Below are 14,785 nucleotides of genomic sequence, written 5' to 3' on the forward strand. Positions count from 1 at the left end.
TTTCTCGTAGGCTGTAGGGTTGATGCATGATCCTGTTTCACTGAACCCACTAGGCATGGGCCCAAGGCTCCATACCTATGCAATCATTAAAACCCCAGGCACCATTCCCTGGATTTTACAACCCACTTTTCTCAGTCATATTTTCAGAACATTTTTATCCCTTAGGAAACTTTATTTATGGCTTTCTTCTATTTTTCTATGTCCTGAGATTGCTCCTACTGCCTTGGGATATTAGCTGTATGTGTAAAAGTAATATTACTTGAGCTATAAAAGATCATTTCTAGATATTTTACAGCAGAAAGTGCATTTTAGAATTTTGAGAACTTTAAGTCCATATCCCTGAATAAATTGTAATGAGTCTACACAATGAAAATCTGTGTGTCAGTTAAAAGCATAGGAAGACCTCTGTGATCTTTGTAATATTTACGTGATAAAAGACCAATATGTTTGGCGTGATTCAACTTATATGAAAGGGACCATGCATATAATATTCTAATCTGTGTATGTTTTGTGCAATATTACAACACAAAATATTTTGAGGGCTAAATATTGGTATATGTGGTTTAAACTGAGGAGTAATAAAATAATAGGAGAATAAAGAAGGACTATTTTCACATTGCCATATATTTTCGTGATTATTTTTGTATAAACCCACACACATTTTTAGTTTTTCAGTGAGTCTCAGTGTGCAATAACGGTTCGGATCATAGATTTTGGAACCTGACTCCACCATATACAGTGTTATTGGAAGTTTGTCCTTCAATATCTCTGTGGCTCACTTCATTATTTATAAATGAAAAGATAATAGTACCCTGCTTCATAGTGCTGTTATGAAGAATAATGAGAATAAATGAGATAATATATGTAACAGACTTGAAAGAGCCCAATTCCCACTGCCCTGGTTTCTTTCAACTTTTTCTTAAGCAAATCAGATAGAAATGATTTTTTAACTTACATTTTGGGCTAAATATAGGATGTAAGAGTCCCAAGGGCTAAGGGTTACAACAACAAAGAAAGGTGGGGAGTCAGTATTGAAAAGTGATTGTTTTCCTCGCATGTGTCTAGAACAGTGCAGGCTTGTCGCCTCACAATCACAGAGGCTAGAACTAGTAAGGTGTATAACATTTGGAAATGTAATCTGAATAATCAAAACTGGTTACTACAACCTCAATTATTTAATTAGGTTAAGACAAAGGTAAAACAGCAATGCTGGATGGTGTTAGAGGCTCATCACCTCAACTGTATTATAATAAATGATTTTCAAAGAGCTTGATCTGTGACAGACTAATTATAAATGAGGGTATTTTAATTCCAAATGTCTAGTTTATTTGTCTTAAGACCTTAAGATCAATTTGCTCTGCCAGGTTAAAAAGAAGTCATTGGACATCACCAAAAGAAAGCAATGTTTATGATAATATTCTTATGATGTGTACATTAGAATTAACTATATCATATTAATCATTAAAAATAATAATAATACCCAGAGCCCCCTGAATTTAGATTAGGGATTGATGTGTTTAGTGTTAATACATGCCATTCCTTTTTATACTATTTTATTTTTTGTTAAAAAATAATGAATAATATTAATATAAATAATAAATTAATAAAAATACTATTTTAATATTTATTTTATTTTTTAATAAAAATTTCATATATTTAAGGTATACATGATGTTTTGATATACATATACATAGTGAAATCATTACTACAGTCAAGCTAATGAACATATCCTTCTCCTCACACAGCACCTTTGTGTGTGTGTGTGTGTGTGTGTGTCTGTGTGGGGAAAGCATCTGAATTCTACTCCCTTAGCAAATTTCCAGTTTACAATACAGTATTATTAACTATAGTCACCATCCTGTACATCAGATCCCCAGAACTTATTCATCCTGTATAAGTGCATCTTTTCTTTTAAAGATTGGCACCTGAGCTAACATCTGTTGCCAATCTTTTTTTTTTTCCTTTCTCCAGAAAGCACCCTCTACATAGTTGCATATTCTAGTTGTAGGTCCTTCTTGTTGGGCTATGTGGGATGATGCCTCAGCATGGCCTGATGAGAAGTGCTAGGTCCATGCCCAGGATTTGAACTGATGAAATCCTGGGCCAACAAAGTGGAGCATGTGAACCCAACCACTCAGCCATGGGGGTGGCCCCTAAAACCACATCTTTTTACCCTTGACCAACATCTCCCCTTTTCCCTCACCTCCCTGCCCTTGGCAGCCACCATTCTACTCTCAGCTTCTACGTACTCAACTGTTTAGATTCCACATATAAGTGAGTTCACGTGCTGTTTTTCTTTCTATGTCTGGCTTATTTCACTCAGCATAATGTCCTCCACATTCATCCATGTCTCAAGTAACAGAACCTCCTTTACCTAAGGCTGAATAACATATATCACAGTTTCTTTGTCCATTCATCCGCAGATGTTTCCATGTCTTGGCTATCATGAATAATGCTGCAATGAACACAGGAGTGCAGATATCTCTTTGAAGTACTGATTTCATTTTCTTTGGATATATACTCAAAAGAAGATTGCTGGATCATATGGTAGTTGTATTTTTAATTTTTTGAGGTACCTCCATACAGTTTTCCATAATGGCTGTAGCAATTTACATTCCCACCAACAGTGCACAAGGGTTCCCTTTTCTCCACATCCTAGCCAACACTTGTTATATTTTCTTTTTTTGATAATGGACAAATGATCATCTCATGTTGTTTTCCTTCCACCCTACATTTCCTGAGTACCAAAGTCCAGAATATAGAGGTTGGTAAGTAGTAAATTTCTGTAGAAATATACTTGACTATTCATTAATTCAGCCAAGAATGACTATGTATAGATTTCATCAGTGAGGCATAAGAAAAGAAACTTTTAAATTTACTTGAAGACGTGCATAAAGAGTACAAGTAATCCATAAATATCATATTTTTAGCCTCTTTCTGTGATTCGAAGATAAAATAGAAGTCAGTTTCTGCCAACATCCATTTGACTTAGTGCAGGGTTCTATTCCTGCAAGTTTTTTCCAGCACAACAAATTTCACCACTTCAAAATATTTTTCCAGGCATCACTAAGATATGATTGTGATTACATAACAACTGTACTCTGATAATGACAGAGCACAGCCAGTGTTTTAGGAAGGGGGTTTTCCTTGTATCTTCTTGAGTATTTAGAATTTGCCTTATTGACCTTCTCAAATGTCATGTACTTTTTCACGCCTATGAGCACTCAAGGCAAAAATGTGTATCTGGGAATTTGTATAAACTTTCTGCTTCCAGAACAGCTAAAAGAAAAACTCTAGTTGTTGTTATATGTAAGTATATCTCAGCAAAATATGTCATACACATTTTGAAGAGGCAATAGGATGAAAACTGCACCAGCAATTGGCAGAAGGGAGAAAGAATAACTATAACAGTGAAATGAATCTGTACCCTTTCAATCCTAACTGGACATCTTGAAAGGATCTTTATTTTTAAGGAAGATTAGCCCTAAGCTAACACCTGTCACCAATCCTGCACTTTTTGCTGAGGAAGATTGGCCCAGAGCTGACATTTGTGCCCATCTTCCTCTACTTTATATGTGGGACGCCTCCACAGCATGGCTTGATGAGCAGTTCATCGGTCTGCACCGGGATCTGAACCCGCGAACCCTGGGCCAGTGAAACACAGTACATGAACTTAACCACTACGCCACTGGGCCAGCCCCAGGGGATCATTTCTAAGACAGGCATCACAGCACGGTAGCTCACCCCATGGGGTGTTTAAAATACTTTGTGTTCTTCGTTGTTGCTTTTCTTCTGAAATTATTCAAGCTAACATTTCAATTTAGAAGTTATTTGTAGTAATAAGTTCCAACTAAATTGTTTGCTGTAATTATTTGATGCCTTTATAGGCCTCATAATAAAGAAGACTTAGTACGAAATGAATCAAATGTATTATCTTACACAAGCTATTTTATCCTGATCGTAAAAAATAAGAACATCAAATTACCATGAATTAAACATAACATTATTAGTGTCATGTTTTATTTTGTTTTGGCTTTCTGAGAATAATATTACACTGCTGCTGTAAAATTCGACAGTACAAGTCCTGGAAGCGATACACTATGCAGTTACCCAAAAGGTATTTACACTTTCTGTATTAGAGCACTTAGGTCTGTAATAAACCTAGATGCTGTAATAAACATAGATGCTACCAAAATTCCAGCATCATTGTCCGGCCAGCTAATGTTTAGGGAGAAATGAACATATTTTCATACATTACCTATAATTTTATAATTTCAATTGTACATATTCATCTTTCCCATGAGTCATATATCCTCAGAGTTGGATCAGAAGTAAATAGTTCTATTCACCTAACACCCTAGGTTTTTCTGTATTTTGTTGTTTTATTCTTTATGTTCTTTCTATGCAATGCCTTGTCTACTGATGACTTCAGTTATTACCTATTTTAGGACAAATATTTTTGGCTAATTATAGGAGAAACCCAGACCCAAAAGCCTTAAAACGGAGTGGTGATGCCTCCAGGTCTATGAACAGGGCTGCAGCTCTGTGTCTGTTATTCTCGCATCTCTTGTCTTCAGGCTGGCTTTCCTCAGGTTACAAAGATGACACACAGAAATTGTGAGAATTTGCTACTGTGTCCACGTGCAGAGGGGGAAAAGATAGTGTATCTCCACTAACTAAGGAATAAAACCTGTTCTAATCAATACAGATGAGCCGATTATGTCACTTGTCTATTCCAGAATCTATTGCTCTTTCCAAGGCAACGTCATTAGCTGATTTTCTTAGCTCTGGGCTCTGATATCTATTTGGGGCAAAGTGGGAGAGACTGTCATGATTACTTGAGAAGGCTGGATTAATTAATACTGTCTCCAGCAAGTAGGTATGGGTCAATTTCCACTGAATGCCATGGCTCTGTGAGGAAAAATGGGTATCTGAACTATATGAATGCTGTTATAGCAAGTCTGAATAGGGGAATCAATGATGGTTAAATAACTTACAGTGTTTACTGAGCCATCTGTACATTAAAAATTTCTATATTTGAGTGTCTAGCCCAGGGATCTCTTCAGAGATCTCAACTAATATATCCACTTACTACTTTACATTTTCAAATTGAGTGAAATAATGTCTGGGGACTACTAGACATTTTCTATATGTCCACTACATTTATTAAATGTTTACTCTCTCCCCTTACATCCAAACAACTAGTTATCCCCATAGCTCATTGTAGATTGGCAGTATAAATACTATTATCACCTGAAAAATGTTTTTGGCAAAATTTTAAGTAAAACGGAAGCCTTAAAGAAGTGTTCCTGATAAAGTGTCTTGTAGAAATTGGGACTGTAAGACACACATGTTTCCTTTCTAGAAGAGAGTTTATCCCAGACTGGATAGAGAAATGAGAGATCTGTGGGGTCCTAGATGATGACATCATGGGTTTTAGAGTGCTGAGAATTTAGACAGACTCATAAAATACTCCTAGGAATCCCAGATGTGACATGGAAGAAATAGAGCCCACTGGAATGAAAATATGGAGGAGATAGAATGGTATCCATTTGTGGATAATCTTCATGAGCCATTGACAGGAGGGTATTCACCAATGCCCAGGCTACGCCAGATCATGAACCAGGGCACACTCTGAGAAGGAGGGGTAGAGACCGAACAGTAGAAGGTTAAGAACTTAAGTCATTAGATGTTTAAGTGTTAATTTCTTTTAAAAAAACAAAACCAAAACATATTCATAGAAAATAATAAGAATGATATTTCTTGAATGACTAAATTTTTTTGACTGTAGTGTATACTTCATACACTAAGAGCAATCTCATTAGGTAGATACTTTGATCACTCTCATTTTGTAACTGTAAACTAAAAATACACAAAGCTGCATTCATAATATCCTTCTCCACTCTCTTCTTTCCTGAGTGGACAGCATTACGTGAAAGGATTCATTCATTTGCTCAGTCTAGAAACCTGATGGCTACTGCTTTGACTCAGGCTCCCTGCTTACATCCAACCATGCGCTAAGTCACATCACTATTATTTTCTGAACATCATTTAATCCCTTCCACTTGTCATCTCTGTGATTCCCTAATCTAAAGCATCAGAGTCTCTCACTTCACTTACACTCACATAAATCTCTGAAATGCTCTTTCACATCCATTCTTTCATGTTTTCAGTCCATTTTCCAAGCTTCCGTTTGTCAGAATAAACGTTTGCATAACTAAGTCTGGTTGCACTATTTATCTCATGAATTAGTTAATGGCTTTAATTGACCTTAGGGTGAACATTGATTTCCTTAGTATAACATATGATGAGCCCACATCATCTTATCTTCTATAGAGCCTCATTCTCATTACTCTCTACTTGTTCTTTCTAATCTAGTTTGATTAGCTTTCAAATTTAAATGTCTCTATTTAGTCTTTTATTTTCACAAATGTTTCTTATAGCTATTATATTCCCCTTTTATTTATAAAGGAAACTACATTTCCCCCCAGACCTTACTTTATGCTTCAGTCTCATGACAAGAGTCCCTGATTCATGAGATAAGATTGCGACCCATCGTTTCCTCTCTCTCTATATATACATATACATATATACATGTATACATGTATGTAGATAGATAGCTATAGACAGATGTATACCTTTGCAACACTCACCATGCCTACAATTTCCTCCTCTCTGCTTTTTCCAGATGATTGAAAACCACGTGTTGTTCACTATATAACTCTATCTTAGTAACTAGCCCACAATAAGAACAGAGGGTCTGGGTCTAACTTATTTGGATTTATCTCTTGATTCCAACACTAACTGACTGTGACAGAGAATGGCTATATTTTAATCTGATACATTTTCTTTTTTTCCTTGACATCAGTTCTTGGCCTGGATCGTAGAACCTTGTTATGTATGCTCCTCCATGATCTTTCTTTGTCCACCAGTTTGATGATGACGGGCAAATAAATTTGGAAGTCAGGATACGAAGATGAGCCACAGGAGAGAAGCGGCTTGGGTCCCTGAATCATTGTTTGAAGGAGAGCTGCTCATCTAACTGGAACAGTCATTTGGAATTTGCTTATGGGAGACATTAACTTCTATAATATTGGAACCATTATACGTGTTTGGTTTGTTTCTTATAACAGTTATTCTTATACTAACAGAGCAACACTTGACCCCTCTGTGCCTCCAAAATATCCCCCTTTAAAATAAGGACAAGAAAAACACTAAAGCACAGAGTTTAAAATGAGTGAAGAATTATGTGTAAATCAATTATAACAATTGCTGTCAGATAGCATGTTTATTATTGATTGAATAGATAATGTCAGTGCTTATGATTAAATAAATATAAGGGGAAGAAATTCCAAAGCAGTGCTCACAGGCTAGGTTTGGCTCACTGATATATATTTTTTTCCTTTGCAGTATTAGCCTGTAGAATGTTAAGTACATACACAGGTTATTATTGAAAATTTTGGATTTCTTACTAAAATCTGAACTTCTGGTATTTTGAAAATATCTGAGGAGGTGGCAAAAACTAGGTCTCCATTCCCACTTGGTGACAACCAGACGAGGTAAACCGCTGCCACTGTCCTTTGGTGGGGTTCACCCTCTTCAGTGGGTCCACGCCTCACAACCTATTGGATCCCCTTACTCTGAGGCTCATTGGTCATTTACTATTGTATTTAGGGTATGTCTGTCAAAATTGGAAGAAACAACAGATGAACAAAGAGAGGGCTGAGTATTTTTTTTTAATGGGCAAGAACATATTTCTTTAAATACCTATCACACTTTAGGCTTTATTCCTTTAAGATAAACCTGCATGGTGATTATTTCAGTGTTACTTCTGATCCAGCAACCATTTCCTGAATCAGCTTGTATTTAAATAGGATGGGATTGTATAAACACTTCTATCCAAAACACTTTCGTGAATGGTGGTACTGTTTTTTATACTACAAATGAGAAATAGCAAGATCTCCTATGATCACCATCAGAAGGTCTATCAGTAATTGAGTATTGATGGAAATAGATAGGATGGAAGTGGTCTTTCTATGGAAACAGCATAAGCAAAGGTATTTGTAAACATACCTGAGAGACATTTCAGTTTTATCACTCATGCTGCATCTCACTTTCATTATATAGTAAAGAAACTGTGATATGTTAATGGTTTTCAAACATTGTTCCATTAAGCTCTAATGATACAAGGGACAACATAGGAAGAATTAGAGGGTGACTGGACAAGAATCTCATCCCAAATGTAACCTCAAATAGAGTAGCTAGAACTATAGACCTTATAAAGCATTTGACCTTCATGAAATATATTTTTCCTAAGGAATATGCTGTATCTTTTCAATGTGAACGTTTTGATAACCAGCAGGTTAAATAACATCTACACCTCTTTCAGTTTCCTGAAAAGAAAAAACAAGCAAACTAATAATAATGCTCCAAGAAGACAGGAAATAACCAACTGGACTATTCTGAGGGGTTTGTTTTTCAAATTTATGACTATATAAAACTATATAAACCACAAAGAAAGAATTTTCAGTCATGTTCCCAGATACCATATAATATTATGTAAAGTTAAATTATTTCTCTTACGTCTAATATCAACATTTATCCCTTAACGATTAAAATGAGCTAATTTTCAAGACTATATATCTTCATATAATTATGATGTAAGATTTGATGGATATATATTTGATTATCTTAATACATAATGTTAATCTTGTAAGACTACACAAATCTAATTTTCTCCTAAAAATCTTCTTACTTTGGTTTGTATGATTATGAGATCATATTTATCACCAGGAGTAAGTATAGTCTATTTCCTCAGAAATAGGTCCTTGAGATGTTAAACTAAAAACAAAGGCAATTCCAGCCCCATCTTTATTATTCAATGATGAATAATCATTTTCTCCTATTCGGTCCACTTCTATGTGTAAATCTAGACATATTCCTAATTTAAAATGCAAACATGTAACCACGTCTAACATTAGCAAATATTTAAGATAGAGGAGTCTTTTCATGAATTGGAAAAAAAGAATATTATAGATGCCAGTGGAGAAAGGAGGTATACTGAACAAGATGCTTGCCACACTGATCTGGACCAAGGCTTCTGAGGACAATCCATTTCAAGATTGGAGAGGGGTAGTCTCAAACACCATGCAAGCATATATTCCAAAGAAATTCCGATTCCTTTCTAAATCCACAAACACTGACCATGATAAGATTTTGTTTTCAAAGAGCAAAACAACTTACTTGTATTGAGAATTTTAATAATCTCTTCCAATAATTTTCTAAATTGGAAAGTCCCCCATGTCATACAACAACAGGTTATTGACAAACAGCCTGACATTGTTCAAGAAAAGACAGGTCTGCCATCTTCAATTTAGATTTTGCTTGGATGACTACTTCTATTCGTAGTTCTATCTGGAAGAACGTATAGATAGATAAAATGGTAGCTGATATATAGATAGAGAAATATATCAGATAAAGATAAAAACACATCAAAAATTAGTCTAACTGAGCAGCATATCAAGTGATCCTTTCTGATAAAGAGGAAGAGCCCTACCTACTATTCCTGGGCAATGTCATGAAGAACCAACTTTATGTTGATTACTCTCAAATCTATCTTCTGTTCATGTGTCTTACAAGGGGCAGATTGATCTCTTTGTATACCTGCTGAACAGAGACATTGCAATCTATATGCCTAAAATGATGCAAATAACATTGCTCCAATATATACTCCCTCTCTATTGCTTCACTAAATGGCTCAGTGTACAACACATTCAGCCAAATGATTGTTAGACTTATTCTCTGCTTTGTCTTTCTTTATTATCCAACTCACATTACCTATACTCGTGTAAGTTCTAATGATTTTTTCTTCAACATAAATTTGAAATATGACACAATAATCAGTTTCCCTTTTCAAGGATTCATTTTTTATCTGAAGTAATTGCCTGCCTCTATAATCACCCTAATTTTACCTGTTTTTTCCCCCAATCAGCAGAATGACATAATAGATACACCTAAGTTTATCGTTTCTAATTTAAAATATTAATTCAAAACAGCCAATTTAAATCATAGCTGTACATCAAACTCTGCCCAATAAATACAGAGATTCATCTTTTCAAAAGTCCTTAAAACATTTTTACAAAGATACAATATACTGCAATTGGAATTTTGGAGTAAATAGGAGATGAGACGAAGGGGCGGAGAGAGCATAGATCATGACTCACTGAGCTGGCTTTATGGTTGGGTAAAGAATTCCTAGGTCACCATCTTTTCTTGGCAAATTATCCTAGTCATTGTTATGTATGTCTACGACATTAAATTATGAAGGAGGAGAAATATGATCCTCTTCTGAGTTTATTCCTTTGTAGGTAACTTGATTTTAGTCTAAGTATGATTGAGAAATTATTTCTTCATAACATGAGTTAGAGCGGTGAGAAAACATTTTTACCTTAAAGTCTAAAATCAAATATTTCAGATAACTACAAAACAATGTAAGCTATAAAGTTACTTAATATGGTATTCAATTAAGTGCATAATTGTAAAAAAATGATGAGGAAAACATGATACATAAAAATTATTGTACAATGAAAAGTAAAATCTGTATTTTTATAAACAATTTTTCAAGATTGATGGAAAAATAAAATCACTTTAAAATAAACAAAGACTAAGGATTTAAAATCCAGCACCAACAAACCCAAGGAACTTCCGAAAAATGTACTTGAAAATGAAGAAAACGATCACAGAATGAAAGTCTGAGATTCAAGAAAGAAAAGGAAGACAGGAAGGAAGAAAAAGGAACGAAAAACAAAATGAGAGGACATTTCTGCCCAGAACTTAGTTTCTAATACGATTCTTCCTTCAAAGGAAACAGAGTCCCTTGGAGAAATCCCTGATCCTAGGACAAGGGCAGGAAACACATAAGTCTTACAATGCCAGAGAGTAAGAAAGTGCTGAACACACACATATACACACACACATACACCTTACACATGCACATACACAAATGGGGATACAGAGTATATTAATGGACACACAGGAGTCACCTAAAAGAGCTCCCAATGCACAAAACTGGAAGAATATGAGCAGCAAAATAAATAAATTCTTATTGGATTATAACACAAAATATAAAATGAATATCCATGAGTACTCATATAAGCACATAATTGAATAAATAAATGGGAAAAGAGAGACAAAACTCTTGTGGAGAAATATTCAAAATACTCTATGTAGGTAATCCACTCTCAAAGAGGAGGAGCACAATGCCCTACCCCTTATAGGTGGGCTCTGTGATGTGACAGTCTTCCAAAGAAGAGGGTAGAGAAAGGAGAGGAAATTCCAACAAATTTACGGGAGACGAATCTGACCAACACATCCTGAGCCAGGCAATCAAGGTTAACATTAGTAGTGATTAGTCATCTTGAGAATATGCATCCTTCATACAAAAGGGTGAGAATAACAGGGCACCTCTGTGGTTTTACTCCCATGAATACATTACCCCATTATAATCATGAGAAAGCCCAAATAAGGAACTTTTACAAAATGCCTGACCAATACCTCTCAAAATTGTCAAGGTTATCAAGAACAAGGAAGTCAGATGAACTCTCACAGTCAATAGGAACCTAAGGAGAGATGAAAAATAAATGTAATGTTTATCCTGGCTGGGATCCTGGAGCAGTAAAAGAACATTAAGTAAAAACTGAGGGTATATGAATAGGATATGGACTTGGTTTAATAATAATGTATCAATATCGTGACAAAAATACTATATTAATATGCAATGTTAATACAGGAGAAATTGGTTGTGCGATACATGGGAACTCTCTGTAATATCTTTGTACCTTTTCTATAAATGTCAGATTATTCTCAAATAAAAAGTTTATTACATGCAAAAAAGTATGGGATCCAGTTTCCAGTCTGCGTATATGGAACTTGGAAGTTGCCACTCTGTACCAACAACAAGTGAGATGCTCAACAGATTGAAAAATCAACAACTCTTCTTGGACGCTTAACAGAGGGGAGGACACAAGGCAAAACACAGCCCTCAAGATTGGAGAGACAGACAGGCCAATGCAGGGAGTTGTGGCTTACAAAAGTAGAGACTCCGAGGGAGAAAACTCTACGGGAACCAGTGCCAGGGTAAGAAAACCTGAATTATAAATGTCGAAATGCTGGAGGTCTAGTGTGGACTCCAAGAGTTAAAACCTCCAGGGGCGGGGCTGGCCCTGTGGCCCAGTGGTTAAGTTCTCGCGCTCTGCTGCAGGTGGCCCAGTGTTTGGTTGGTTCGAATCCTGGGCACGGGCATGGCACCGCTCATCAAACCACACTGAGGCAGCGTCCCACATGCCACAACTAGAAGGACCCACAACAAAGAATATACAACTATGTACCTGGGGGCTTTGGGGAGAAAAAGGAAAAAATAAAATCTTAAAAAGAAAAACCTCCAGGGGACCCCAGTCACAGGGAGGCCCCTGCAATTTTGTGAGATTTACCTCCAGAAGCTCAACCAGACTCTCATAGTAAATATCTGAGGAAATCCTCTTGGGCTTTTGGGAGAAGGAAGGGGAAAAGAACCATTTTGAAACACCGCAGAGCATTCTGCTCTTCTTCACAAGGCCTGCCCTCAGGGGAAACTAATTAACCAGAGACTAACCTGCTGGGGTCTTATCACAGCCTAACTGACCTGGCCGAAGGGAAAAACCCAACTCCAACCCACTCTAGCCATCGTGTCCCACCTAACCCGGGAAAGAAAAAAATGAGACACACTTGTGAAGTTCACAGTCCAGAGACATATAGTTTACTGAAAGACTGAGACCTAATCATAGGATCATAGAACATTTCCCCTCCCTCCACACCTCACTATCATATTCCTACAGGCCTATTGACAGCAGTTCCCTTTCCAGTACGTCCCGTCCCACTATCAAGAAAAAAATTACAAGGCTTAACAAAAGGTATAAGAAAACAACCATTTGAAGAGATAGAGCAAGCATCAGAACCAGACACAGGAGGGATGTTGTAATTATCAGACCAAGAATTTTAAACGACTATGAGAATGCCTTTGATGGGCTTGCAGGACACAGGACATGGCTGAGGAGAGAATCTCTGAGCTAGAGGACATGTCAATAGAACCTCAAAAACCAAAAAGCAAAGAGAAAAAAGAATGAGAAAAACCGAAAGATAACCCAAGGACTGTGGGATAAGTACAAAATGTATAATACATGCATAATGGGATGACCAGAAGGAGAGAAAAGAACAGAAGAAACGATGCAAAATGACAATGTCTGAGAAATTCCCCAAATTAATATCAAACACAACACCACAGATCCAGGAATCTCATAGAACACCAAGCAGGATAAATGCCAAAGAAACTACACCTGGGCATACCATTTTCAAACTACAGAAAATCAAAGATAAAGAGAAAAATCTCGAAAGACTCCAGAGGGGAAATTATATGCCTTATCTACAGAGGAACAAATATAAGAATTGGATCCAAATTTTCCTTAGAAACCAGGAGCAAGAAGAGAGTGGAGTAAAATAATTAAAGTATTGGAAGGAAAACAACCACCAGCCTAAAATGTTCTGCCCTGTGAAATTATCCTTCAAATGTGAAGGAGAAATAAAGACTTTCTCAGGCAAACAAAAAGTGAGGGAATTTGTTGCCAGTAGAACTATCTTGCAAGAAATTTTCAAAGAAGTTCTTTAGAGAGTAGGAAAATAACATAGGTTAGAAACTCAGATCGACATAACGAAAGGAATACATCAAAGAATGAATAAAGTTAAATTAAAACTTTTATTTTTCTTATTAATTGATCAGATAATAGTTTTTTAAATATAGTAATACCAACGATGTATTTAATTATATATGCTTATATATTATATATATATGTTTATGTATAAGTGAAACGAATGACAGCAATGATACAAAGGATGTGAGGGAGGAGATAGGATTATTTTGTTATTATAAGGTACTCACACGGCCAGCGATGTGTATAGTGTTATCTGAAAGTGGACTTCGATTAGCTGTGAACGTATATTGCATACTCCAGGACAAGCACTAAAAAAAGTAAAAAAATTGCAGCAAATTAAGCCAAACATGCTCTTTTCTTCATGGGAGTGGCCAGTGTGCAACGGCTGCAAATAGCATCTCCCTCGATAGTGTATATGGCCTGCTGCTCACATGGGTTGCTCTAAAGGATGTGGAGACAGCCCTTTCCAGTGGACATTCGTGTCTGATCTCACACTGTCCCTAGTGTAGGCTCCAGATAAGTATGTGGGATGCCTTCAGAAAGCCCCAGGGCACAGTGGTCAGGTTCAACATTGGCCAATTCGTGATGTCTGAACCAAGCTGCAGAACAGGGAGCATGTGATTGAGGCCCTATGCAAGTTCAAGTTAACTGGCTGCAAGAAGATCCATATCTTCAAGAAGTGGGGCTTTATCAAGTTTAAAGCTGATGAATTGAAGACATGGTGACTGAAAAGCAGCTCATCCCAGATGGCTGTGGGGTCAAACACATTCTTACTCATTGCCTGTGGAAAAAAAATGGGTCTTGCTCTCATAAGGGCTTCAGTGCTGCCTAATTGTTTTCTTTTTTTGAGGAAGATTAGCCCTGAGCTAACATCTGCTGCCAATCCTCCTCTTTTGGCTGAGGAAGACTGGCCCTGAGCTCACATCCGTGCCCATCTTCCTCTACTTTATATGTGGGATGCCTACCACAGCATGGCTTGCCAAGCAGTGCCATGTCCGCACCCAGGATCCTAACCAAAGAACCCCAGACCGCCAAAGCAGAAT

At 36.6% G+C, this 14,785-nt stretch overlaps 1 non-coding gene across 1 annotated transcript; it reads left to right on the forward strand.

The window, feature by feature from the left end:
- The first annotated feature begins 14,068 nt into the window (after nucleotides 1-14,068).
- Nucleotides 14,069-14,204, forward strand: LOC139075872 (small nucleolar RNA SNORA70). The gene has a single exon (XR_011526784.1). It is a non-coding gene; the product is annotated as a small nucleolar RNA SNORA70 (small nucleolar RNA).
- Nucleotides 14,205-14,785: the final 581 nt, after the last annotated feature.

This window comes from Equus przewalskii, chromosome 14 (assembly GCF_037783145.1).
Source record: "Equus przewalskii isolate Varuska chromosome 14, EquPr2, whole genome shotgun sequence".
Taxonomy (NCBI): Eukaryota; Metazoa; Chordata; class Mammalia; order Perissodactyla; family Equidae; genus Equus; species Equus przewalskii.